This window comes from Enhydra lutris, unplaced genomic scaffold (assembly GCF_002288905.1).
Source record: "Enhydra lutris kenyoni isolate GAN:26980312 unplaced genomic scaffold, ASM228890v2 scaffoldscaffold21, whole genome shotgun sequence".
In the NCBI taxonomy this organism is placed as follows: Eukaryota; Metazoa; Chordata; class Mammalia; order Carnivora; family Mustelidae; genus Enhydra; species Enhydra lutris.
In genome coordinates, this window is record NW_019154105.1 from 38,668,235 (window position 1) to 38,681,271 (window position 13,037).

The window sequence follows — 13,037 nt, forward strand, 5'->3', positions numbered from 1 at the left end:
TTTATCCTCTGACATCAGTCCAATCTTTCCCACTCTGCTTTACCTCTCCACTGGTGCCTTCTGTCCCCATAGAGAACCAGAAGTGTATAATCTTATATCTCAGACTGATTTCCTGGGTGTTCAGAGTGTTCTGGTAGATAATTAGCTCACTTCAGGGGACTGATTGAAACAGGGTCTCCTACTTCTCTGCCATCTTGCCCCTACTCGAATCTAATCTTTATTATTTCTTTCTTTCTACTTATTTTGAGTTTTGTTTGTTCTTTTTCTGTCTCCTTTAGGTATAAAATGATGTTGTTTTGTTGTTGATTTGTTTTGTTTTGTTTTTTACTTAAAATTTTTCTTGATTCCACTAATGGTTTAGCACCAGGCTCCCCAATGAACCTGGTGATGGGTGAAAGGGTGGTCCCCTTTATGGCCATGCCCTGTTTCCCCCTGATGAGGAGCTCCCTGAACTGGACCTCAGTCCTGACATACAACAGACACACCACAACATGTGGGATGCACATTGCATCTGCCAGCAGGGATGGTAGGAGACCAGCTATCTGAGGCCAGCAAAGGTCCTACAACACTGCTGTATCATTCTGTCTGGGCAGGATTCTGACTTGAGACATTCATTCATAACCGCACAAACAGTAACTTCATCCCATTGCCTCTTCAGCCAAGCACATACACCAAATGTCTGAACCTGCAGTTCCTCTTGCACGTTTTCCTCTTGCAGGATTACCATAGCAACAGCACAACAACAGTAGTATAAAACTAACATGTCTCCCTCTTAGAACACCTTTTGCCGCATCCCAAAGATTTTGGACTGTTGTAGTTTCATTTTCATTTGTCTCCATGTATTTTTTATTTCCTCTTTGATATTTTCAGTGACCTGTTCATTATTTAGTAGAATTTTATTTTGCCTCCACGTATTTTTCCAGAGTTTTCCTTGTAGTTGATTTCTAATTTCATAACATTGTGGTCAGAAAAGATGGATGGTATGAATTCAATCTTTTTGAACCTGTTGAGATATGTGATGTGGCCTAAAATGTCATCTGTTCTGGGGGATGTTTCTTGTGCACTTGCAGAGAATTTGTATTCTGCTGTTTTAGGGTGGAATGTTCTGAAAATGTATGTTAAATACATCTCATCTGATGTGTCATCCAAAGTGATTGTTTTCTTGTTGATATTCTGTTTGAATGATCTATCCATTGGTATAAGTGGGGTGGTAAAGGTCTCTACTATTGTATTACTACTGATTACTTCCTTTACATTTGCCATTAGCTGCTTTATGTATTTGGGTTGGGTATGTATATTGGGTGCATAAACATTTAAAATTGTTGTTGGATTTTCCCTCTTATGATGATATAGTGCCCTTCTTTGTCTCCTTTTACATTTTTTATTTTAACGTCTACTTTGTCCAATATAAATATTGCTAACCCAGCTTTCTTTTCATTTCCATTTGCATGGTAAATTCTTTACTATCCCTTCAGGTCTATGAATTCAGGTCTGAGATGAGTCTCTTGTAGGTACCACATAGATCAGTCTTGCTTTTTAATCCATTCTATCACCCTATATCTTTTGATTGGAGCATTTAATCTGTTTACATTTAAAGTAATTATTGGTAGGTATGTACTTCCTGACATTTTGTTATTTGTTTAATGGTGTGGTTATTTTATATTCTTTTCTTTTCTTGATCTCTTCTCTCATGGTTTGCTGGCTTCTCTAGTGATATATTTGGATTCCTTTCTCTTTATTTTTTTGCACGTCTATTAATGGTTTTGATTTGTGGTTATCATTAGGTTTGTATATAACATCTTCTACATATAGCAGCTATATTAAGTTGATGGTCACTTAAGTTTGAACCCATGCCTTACTCCTCTTCCTTCCCCTGCCCATATTTTAGATATTTTAGTGTCCTACTTTACATCCTTTAGTTTTGTGAATTCCTTGACTAATTTTTATATATATATTTAGTTTTACTGCTTGTATGCTTACCAGTTTTCTTACTTCAACTTTTGGCCTTTCCTTTCTACTCAGAATCCCCTTAACCATTTATTTTAAGGCTGGTTTAATGGTGATGAATTCCTTTAACTTTTATTTTTTAATCTTTTTAAATTTATATATATATATATATATTTATATATAAAATATTTGTTTACATTTTTATTATTTATTTATATATTTTATTTATCTGGGAAACTCTCTCTCCTTTTCTGAATGATAACTTTGCTGGATAGAATATTCTTAGTTGCATGTATTTTTCTTTCAGCATTTTAAATATATCATGCCACCCGTCTCTGGTCTACCAGTTTCTGCTGAAAAGCCAACTTTAGCCTTTTTCATACATATTCAGGTATTATTTCTTCAAATAAAATTTCAGTCCCTTTTCTCCCTCTTCTCCTTAGATCCCTATACTGTCAATGTTAGTAGGCTTGATAGAGTGAATGCATTCCCTTAGTCTATTTTCATTTTTTATTATTATTTTTCTCTCTCCTGTTCAGCTTGATTGCTTTCTATTACTCTGTCCTCAAAGTCACTGATCTATTCTTCTGCTTCTTCTCATTTACTGTTTAGCCTGCCTAGTGTATTTTTAACTTTATTTATTAAAATAAAAGAACTAACCTCTGATTAGTCCTTTTATTTTATTTTATTTTTTTAATCTTTGCAGAGAGTCTCATTGAAGTCTTCTACTCTTTTTGTAAGTCCAGTGAGTATCTTTATGACCATTACTTTAAATTCTCTATCAGGCATATTACTTATCCCCATTTCAATGAGCTTTCTTGCTGTCATTTTGTCCTGTTCTTTCATTTGGGACATATTTGTTTCCTCACTTTGCTTAACTTTGTGTCTATTTCTATGTGTTAGGAAAGTCAGCTACATCTCCCGTTCTTGAAAGAAATGGTCTAATGAAGAGGTCTTATGGTGTCCTGTAGGGTAATGTTCTTTTTACCAGAAACTGGCACTTCATGTATGTCTCCTATGTATGCTATATACACCATACTGTTGTGACTGAGCTGCATTTGCCTTTAGTACAGTCAACTGCAATGGCTACCTTTGCCTTTTGTGGACAGAGTTTGGTCCTTGTGTTGTTAGTGGGCCAGTCTGGGGCTACTTTGGGCTTGGGTTGAGTAATACCAGGCATTTGCCAGAAATGCACTAGCACCAAACTGCAAGGTGCTCTCCCTGTTTTGTTCCCTGTTTTCTTGGTGGGTGAGCTGCACCCAGGACCTGATCCCTTCTCCCAGCCCATTGCTGGTACTGAACACAGACTGCTATGTGTGATTATTTTCTCCTCTATTCCATAGTTTTATAGCAGCCAGCTTTTACATAGCTTCTGTTGTTTAATACTGGCTGAGACAGAAGTGCAAGTCTTCCTTGATCTGAGCTATAGTATTAATGAATCCACTTCAGTTTCAGACATAAAGGAATCTTCTCCAATATACCATTTATTGTTAACAAAGATTATATATTTTTCTCTCTACCCCTTTGTCTCCATTTAACTTTTCAGAACTAAATAAAAGAGAATGCTGTGTAATGAACCATTTAAATCCTAGTTTAAACAACTTTGAAGTCACTTTAGGGTATCCGTTTAGGCAATGTTTTCTATCTTTTTCCACCCTTTGGCAAATACCAATTTCCTAGTAACATCTTTTAACCACCTCCAATATTCTTCAAAGTGATAGTTTAAAATTCCTCCAATTTGAAGATATAGTTGCTTTAATTTTATTTTTCAAATAGTTGACTACTCCTGAGAAATAGGTGAATGATCCTTAGGAGTTGGAGTCTTACACCAAAATAGCAGTTAGCTCTCACTTTCTAATTGGTACAATCTGGATATTGATTCTGAATGCTTCCTTCTGCTCTAAGAAGGTGAAGGCACAGGTTGACCTAATCAGAAATAATCATGTCCTTCCTGGATTTAAGTATTTAAAATATAGGCCATACTTTGCTAAATATCTTAAAATTTTAAGTGTTAAAAGAGGAGTTACCTGTGAATATTAAAACTAGTACCGTAAATTGATATTTTTCAAGGATTCAAACACATAATATGCCATATTACTATAAGTAATCTTTATTAGAATTTTACCAAGTTTCATTAAATTTCTAATCATACTTTTACTTCTCCAATTCCTGGATCTTGAATGTAGAAATTAACTGTGTTCTATTCAAAGTGGCTATCATTGCCAAGCCGTCAGCTACCCTCCATACAAGTTTATCATTTGCCTTAATTCATTGGTGGTTACTGCAGAATGGGGCAGAAATAATTTTCCTGGCATTCATTTGACCTGTCACTGACCACTTCATGTGAGTTAACATATGACAACTTATGATTATATCTGACTATATTTATGAACATACTGACCTTATTCTTCATTTATCTCCTTGTTTTAGCTTCATTTTATATGTGAGTTAAAATAGCCATGTCTAAATGCTTATACACACATACATGCACACACATATCCCGCCTGTATCTCCTAAGAAATATCCTTTTAAAATAATTTGTTCATGCTGACAGCATTCTTCTTGTATCTGCTCTTCCCATTGCTCATAATATAAGCTGATAATGTTTTATTTTTATTTAAAATTAATCTTAAGAGAATGGTTAAGTTAAAAAATAAATAAGTAAAATTAATCTTAATATAAAAACAAATAAGAGTTGGATAGGCCATCTAAAACAAACAAAGGAAACAGTTCGTCTTTAGAAGAATTTGATTCTAGCTCCCTACCAAAGTTTTAGACAAATGATGACCTTCTCACAGCAAATCATTATATGTTTCACAAGGGCAAAGCTGGTTTTGAATTCTTTGAAACCCCAAATTCTCCCACAGAGAACAGTCACATTAAAGCATTCCATGTTTCAGGAAACAGACACCTCTTTCTAAAGTGAAAGGTCAAATTTAAAAGTTGTAGATCATAAGCATTCTTAGCACCCACCCACACACACATTAACTATGTTAACTATATAAGGTAATGGATGTCCTGATTTTCTCAATCTTGATTATCATTCTACAATACATATGTATATAGGTATATATGTCATATACTTTAATATATATACAATTGTACTTGTCAGTTATTCCTCCATAAAGTTAAAGAGTAAAGTTATAAAAATTTAAATAAATAAATAATGTTAGTACCAGTCATTTCTTTTGGGAGAAAAATTAGATAAAAGTTGAACTAGAAAATGGTAAGGAAAACTAAATTTAAGCACATCCCATTCTGAAGCATACACAGACATTGCCAATTATGTATTTTCTGTGTGGCACATGGTTTGGCCATTCCATTGCCATTTGCAATGAGTAGATCCAAATTGTTTTCTCAAGTTTTATGTGAGTTGTGTATAATATTTATTTATTTATTTATCTGCATGCCAAGGAAAGTACCTGGTGTTGAATTGGCTGTTTTAAAATTACAATTTCAAAAATGATGCTCTGATCAGTTAGTGCAAACCATAAGATACCATGTTCCAAGATGACAAAACATTTTATTTCAGAATTCACTATTTCAATTTGTTGCAGTTTGAAAGTGCCCAGTCTTCATTAAAATTTTCTGGACTACTTGTGGAACAGTGGCTATCAATTCTAAATACATGCTAAAGTCACATTTGTTGCTTTAAAAAACACTGAGATTTGGTCTTCAAACCAGATGAGTTAAATCAGAATCTTATTGGGATATAGACACACATATTCTTTTAGATATCTTTAGGCAATTTCAATGTTAGAGTTGAGAATCATTGGCTTGGGTGATGCTGTGATGATGATAGCCTTACTGTATGTACACCTCTTATGCATCTGACCATCTTTTCAGGTAGAGTAAAGCATTGAGTCTGATCATTAGGAACTCATTTAGAAATTGTCAGAGATACAGAAGGACACTACATCATTCTTTTTTTTTTTTAAAGATTTTATTTATTTATTTTACAGAGAGAGAGAGAGAGATCACAAGTAGGCAGAGAAGCAGACAGAGAGAGAGGGGGAAGCAGGCTCCTCACTGAGCAAAGAGCCCGATGCAGGGCTCGATTCCAGGACCCTGAGATCGTGACCTGAACTGAAGGCAGAGGCTTAACCCACTGAGCCACCCAGGTGCCCCAGGACACTACATCATTCTTAAAGGGACTATCCACCAAGATGATCTAACAATTGTAAATATCTATGCCCCCAATATGGGAGCAGCCAATTACATAAGAAAACTGTTAATCAAGATAAAGAGTCATATTGATATGAATACATTAATAGTAGGAGATCTTAACACGCCTCTCTCAGAAATAGACAGATCATCGAAGCAGAAAATCAATAAAGAAACAAGAGCATTGAATGACACATTGGACCAGATGGACCTCATAGATATATACAGAACATTCCACCCTAAAACAACAGAAGACTCATTCTTCTCAAGTGCACATGGAACCTTCTCAAGAATAGACCACATACTGGGTCACAAATCAGGACTCAACCAATACCAAAAGACTGAGATTATTCCCTGCATATTCTCAGATCACAATGCTTTGAAACTGGAGCTCAATCACAAGGAAAAGTTCAGAAGGAACTCAAACACCTGGAAGCTAAAGACCACCTTGCTTAAGAATGCTTGGATCAACCAGGAGATCAAAGAAGAACTGAAACAATTCATGGAAACCAATGAGAATGGAGACACTTCAGTCCAAAACTTATGGGATACAGCAAAGGTGGTCCTAAGGGGGAAATACATAGCCATCCAAGCCTCCCTCAAAAAAATTGAAAAATCCAGAACACACCAGCTGTCTCTACACCTTAAAGAACTGGAGAATCAACAACAAATCAAACCAACTCCATACATAAGAAGGGAAATAATCAAGATTAGAGCTGAGATCAATTAGGTAGAAACCAGAGATACAGTAGAATGTATCAATGAAACTAGAAGCTGGTTTTTTGAAAGAATAAGATCAATATCAATAAGATATTGATCAAATCAATAAGATCGATAAACCATTGGCCACACTAATCCAAAAGAAAAGAGAGAAAGCCCAAATTAATAAAATTATGAATGAAAAGGGAGAGATCACAACCAACACCAAGGAAGTAGAAACAATCATCAGAAGTTATTATCAACAGTTATATGCCAATAAGCTAAGCAACCTAGATGAAATGGATGCATTCCTGGAAAACTATAAACTCCTCAAATTGAACCAGGAAGAAATCAACAACCTAAATAGACCAATATCTAGTAACGAGATTGAAGCAGTGATCAAACACCTCCCAAAAAACAAGAGCCCAGGACCTGATGGATTCCCTGGGGAATTCTACCAAACTTTCAAAGAAGAAATAACACCTATTCTCCTGAAGCTGTTTCAAAAAATTGAAGCAGAAGGAAAACTTCCAGACTCTTTCTATGAAGCCAACTTTACCCTGAACCCCAAACCAGGCAAAGACCCTACCAAAAAGGAGAATTTCAGACCAATATCCCTGATGAATATGGATGCTAAGATTCTCAACACGATCCTAGCAAACAGGATCCAACAGCACATTAAAAAGGTTATCCACCATGACCAGGTGGGATTCATTCCTGGGCTACAAGGATGGTTCAACATTTGCAAATCAATCAATGTGATAGAACAAATTAATATGAGAAGAGAGAAGAACCACATGGTCCTCTCAATTGATGCAGAAAAAGCATTTGACAAAATCCAGCATCCGTTCCTGATTAAAATGCTTCAAAGTATAGGGATAGAGGGAACATTCCTCAACTTCATCAAATCTATCTATGAAAAACCCACAGCAAATATCATCCTCAATGGGAAAAAGCTTGCAGCCTTCCCATTGAGATCAGGAGCACGAAAAGGATGCCCACTCTCACCACTCTTGTTCAACATAGTATTAGAAGTCCTAGCAACAGCAATCAGATAACAAAGAGAAATAAAAGGTATCTAAATTGGCAATGAAGAAGTCACACTCTCTCTCTTCACAGATGACATGATTCTTTATATGGAAAACCCAAAAGACTCCACCCCCAAACTACTAGAACTCATACAGCAATTCAATAACGTGGCAGGATACAAAGTCGATGTACAGAAATCAGTGGCTTTCTTATACACTAACAATGAAAATACAGATAGGGAAATTAGAGAATCGATTCCATTTACTATAGCACCAAGAACCATAAGATACCTGGGAATAAACCTAACCAAAGAGGTAAAGGATCTGTACTCAAGGAACTACAGAACACTCATGAAAGAAATTGAAGAAGACACAAAAAGATGGAAGACCATTCCATGCTCTTGGATCGGAAGAATAAACATTGTTAAAATGTCCATACTGCCTAGAGCAATCTATACTTTTAATGCCATTCCAATCAAAATTCCACTGGTATTTTTCAAAGAGCTGGAGCAAATAACCCAAAAATTTGTATGGAATCAGAAGAGACCCCGAATCGCTAAGGAAATGTTGAAAAACAAAAATAAAACTGGGGGCATCACGTTACCTGATTTCAAGCTTTACTACAAAGCCATGATCACCAAGACAGCATGGTACTGGCATAAAAACAGACACATAGACCAGTGGAACAGAGTAGAGAGCCCAGACATGGACCCTCAACTCTATGGTCAGTTAATCTTCAACAAAACAGGAAAAAAGATACAGTGGAAAAAAGACAGTCTCTTCAATAAATGGTGCTGGGAAAACTGGACAGCTATATGTAGAAGAATGAAACTCGACCATTCTCTTACACCATACACAAAGATAAACTCAAAATGGTAAAAGACCTCAATGTGAGACAGGAATCCATCAGAATCCTAGAGGAGAACATAGGCAGCAATCTCTTTGATATCAGCCACAGCAACTTCTTTCAAGATATGTCTCCAAAGGCAAAGGAAACAAAAGCCAAAATAAACTTTTGGGACTTCATCAAAATCAAAAGCTTTTGCACAACAAAGGAAACAGTCAAGAAAACAAAGAGGCAACCCATGGAATGGGAGAAGATATTTGCAAATGACAGTACAAACAAAAGATTGATATCCAGGATCTATAAAGAAATTATTAGAAATGATTCAGTGACTTTTAGGGTGAAAAAGAGGGAAATTGCTAAAACCTAGATGACAGCTGCTAACCTACAAACTATCATCAGGTTCACTGACTCTTTTAATGAATAGTGTTCATTTCTTTTTTTTTTTTAAGCTTTTATTTATTTATTTGACAGAAAGAGAGAGAGCACTAAAAGTGGGAGCTGCAGGCAGGGGAGAGGGAGAAGTAGACTCCCTGCAGAGCAGGGAGCCCAATGAGGGGCTCCATCCCAGGACCCGAGGATCATGACCTGAGCTGAAGGCAGATGTTTAACCGACTGAGCCACCAAGGCACCCCAACAGTGTTCATTTCTAATAAATTCTGATGTTTTCAATGTACTCCTAAAATACTAGAATTTTATTTCTCCTCTTACTTTTAAGTCTTTAACTATGAATTTGCCTTTTCATCTAAGTCAATTCCAAAATCAGATATATATCATTCTGTCCATTTGTTTATAAAGGTTACTAATTATGCTGTTCAAATCATTCTTATTCTCACTGATTTTATTTGCTTGATTTATCATTTGCTAAGGGTAGTATATTAAAATCACCTTTTATGATAGTGTATTAGTCAATCTTTCTTTTATACATATTGAAATTATGTTATAATGTAAGTACAAAGTTACAACCAGTTTATTACCCTAGTCAGCTGGAAATTCTAGTGTTCTCTTGTGACCCTCTCTATCTTTAGCAATGCATTTGTGCGTAAAATCTATTTCGAATAATACTAGCATAGCTATTAGCTTTCTTTTCATTATTATTGCTTGATATAATTTTCTACCCTTTGATTTTCAGCCTTTCATGGTTTATGTTTATCTCATTTAAACAACCTATTCCTGGAATAATTTTCTAATCAAATTGGATGATAATTGTATTATAACCAAACAGTTTGGCCTGTTTATATTTGTTGTGATTGCCAATATTTCTTTTTCATTTTTATATGGGTTTCCTATTTGTATCATATTTTCTGCTTTTTTTTTTTTTCCCTCAATTTTCTTGCTTTGTTGGATTAAGTTTCTTTTTCCTTTTTCTCATTTTATTTCTCTGGGTATTGCCTTCTTTCCCAATCCTTTCTCATGGGGTTAGCAATGGTAGTCTGATGTGATCATCATAGCGGTAAGTTGCCTGGCAATGGATAGGCACTCAGGACAAGCCTGTCACAGCACATTGAGAACTGTTGAAGCTGAATCATATTAACAGCTGCTCTCCAGGTTAAGACCCATGAATTCCTGGTACCAAGGTTCACAGTTCCAAGGATCTTGCCTTCTCTCATATTTATTTTTTAGCTCCTTTTTAGAATTAAGAAAGAGCTCTTGTAGCTAATAAATTTTATTTTTATTTAAACTGGCTAGAGTAAATATCTGTTGCTTAAAGATAACAGAAACTTTGCACAGTAGGTATACTTGATTTTAATTCATCATATTCAATTTTAATACAATCTTTATATGAGAATTAGCAAGTGCATTCCCAAGCTGAAGGTACTTGAGATCAAAACTATTGGTTATTGACATCCTTTATAATGTTTGAGTAAATAAGTATAAAGAAGTCTTCAAAGAATAGTAGGAGAAACAAGAAAAGGTCATGAAGACTTCACCTCTTTGGTTTTCTGAATTCCTGGATATTCCTTTGTCCTCTTATCTGTATTAGTAAGTGCTATGATAATTACATTCGATGGTTACTATATTTGTGGAGGTGGGGTAAGAATCAAATACAATTTTATGTTTGTTATATATCTCTTTTAATCTTTATAATACTTATTCTGGAGCTATAGTCCTTAGTTCACAGGTGAAGACATTGTGGCTCAATGGCATTAAGCAATTTGCCCAGATTCATCCTGTAATTAAGTGGTTGATTCATAATTACAACTCAAGTTCTGATTCTAAAGCTTTTTCCATGCTGCCAGGATACCTCACTATAATAAAACTAAAAGTAGTTGTTTCTTGATGACAAGGTAAGGGATTTATAAAGTTATATTTGCCATATCATTTCTTACCAAAAATTCTTTATACAAAGATTAAAGTTTCTAATATCTTTCACGAATCACACTGGATTAGAATAGGCCCCATGTTCTAGTATCTAGTAATATGTTAATCCCCTACAGTTACACATTAGGTTTCCTAACTATCACTCATTCTTAATTATCTGTCCATGTGAGAGATTTTCCTTTAGATTAATACCATGGACTCTCTTCTATATGGTCTTTTTCTTTCTCCTTCAGAAAGAGAAGTGACTTAGTTGTATGGGAAGTAGAAAAAAACACTGTACCATGAAAGCTCACCTCCTGTTCTTTGTAAATTCAGCCTTCCTGGGAATCCCATATTTTCTCCTTTACGTCATATATGTTATATAGTAAGCATGCAACTCTCTAGCAGAGGATGGCTAATTCTAGAGCTCAAAAGTGGAAACTCCACTTTGCTGCACAACATGAAATTCAAAATCTCCGAGACATAAATCTGACTATTGCTTGCCATCTGTTCTTGTTCTTTGTCCATAAATAAACTCATATGGAAGGAAGCCTTGCTGTTTGTTAGACTCTTCAAGCACCAAAACTACATTTTTTTCTTGAATCTTCTTGCTGGTGGGACACTTTCTCTACATTACCCATGTTTTGTCATGAAGTTATACCTTCTCTCAGGTTGGTGCCTCACACAGAAATGATAATTGGTATCACTATGTTTATTTTCCAAACACATCTATGAAATAGGTACTGCTAATATATCCATTTATCAGATGACGAAATAGACGTAAATAGCTTAAGTATGCTGCATTGATAATACAGTAAATGCATTCTAGAGCCAGTTCTTGGACTTTGTTCCACTTTTTTCCAATGTCCATGCTTTAAAGATTATTCTGTATATGTATAAAAAATTATGGGAAAGAGAAGTTTTCCTTTATCCTCTTTGAGCCCTTAGTTGAGTCTCAATATTATAAACTGACAAAGACAAGAGAAAAGCATGCAAATGTTATTGAATTTTTGTATATCTGAGGAGCCTTCACAGGATAAATAACTGAAGGAATGACCAGAGCAGGAAGCTTTTATACATTTTAAATAAAGAAAGAGTAATTTATGAAGAATTGACAAGACAAAGAAGTTTGGGTTAGGAGATACCTAACCAGGGCTAGGTAGTCCTTATTTTCCTTAACTAGGAAGATAAAGGTTAGGTTAACAAAGTTTGTTTGCAGATTCCCCTTGTATCATCTCTGGACTAATAAGGGTCTATTTCCAGTAAAAGAAGAATATATTTCTTGCCTTCATACAGAAAGCATGGAATTTTTTCTGTATTCACTGCTTCTTAATTTCCTTCAGCTCAAAATAATTTTGTGACATATTTTGGGGTGGCATATTCTGGTTTCCTTCATTTTCAAGTATTTCCTTAAAATTTCCAAAGTTTTTCTTTACATAAAATAGGTAACTGTATGTGGCAGTCCTCTCTGCTACTATTGGGAGGATGGTTAATGAGGTGGGGTAGAGTGCAGAAGTCAGAAAATAAATTAATGCACTATAAATTCTAAACAGTGATTTAACATATTAATCTTCAGTATATAAAGACATATTCCCCAGAAAGTTACTTGGTATCATCTGGGATAATCTAGATTACAGCTGCCTATACAACAGTGAGTTTAGTGAGCTTTAGTGTTTAATCAACTCACAGTTTCATGGTTTATTAACCATAGAATTTCCTAAGCAAGAGGAGCAAGTTCTATAAAGGCTATGGAAATGTATTTGATACACTACAAAAAGATTAACTTGGGAAATATTTAGCTGTTATTAAACAGTTATTAAATATCTTTATTTTAAACAATGATACATTTAATGTTTATAAATTTACTAGGAATTCAGCATTTCTATTTAGACATGTCATAAACTTTAAAAGTGAAGGCTTTGACCTTGCATTGTGACATTGCATTGTACAGTTACTTTGGCCTTTCTTACTGTTATAATACTATAAACAAAATGAAATTAGAACACTTAACTACATTTGCTCAGTGTAATTATTTGAAACATTTACAAATTCTT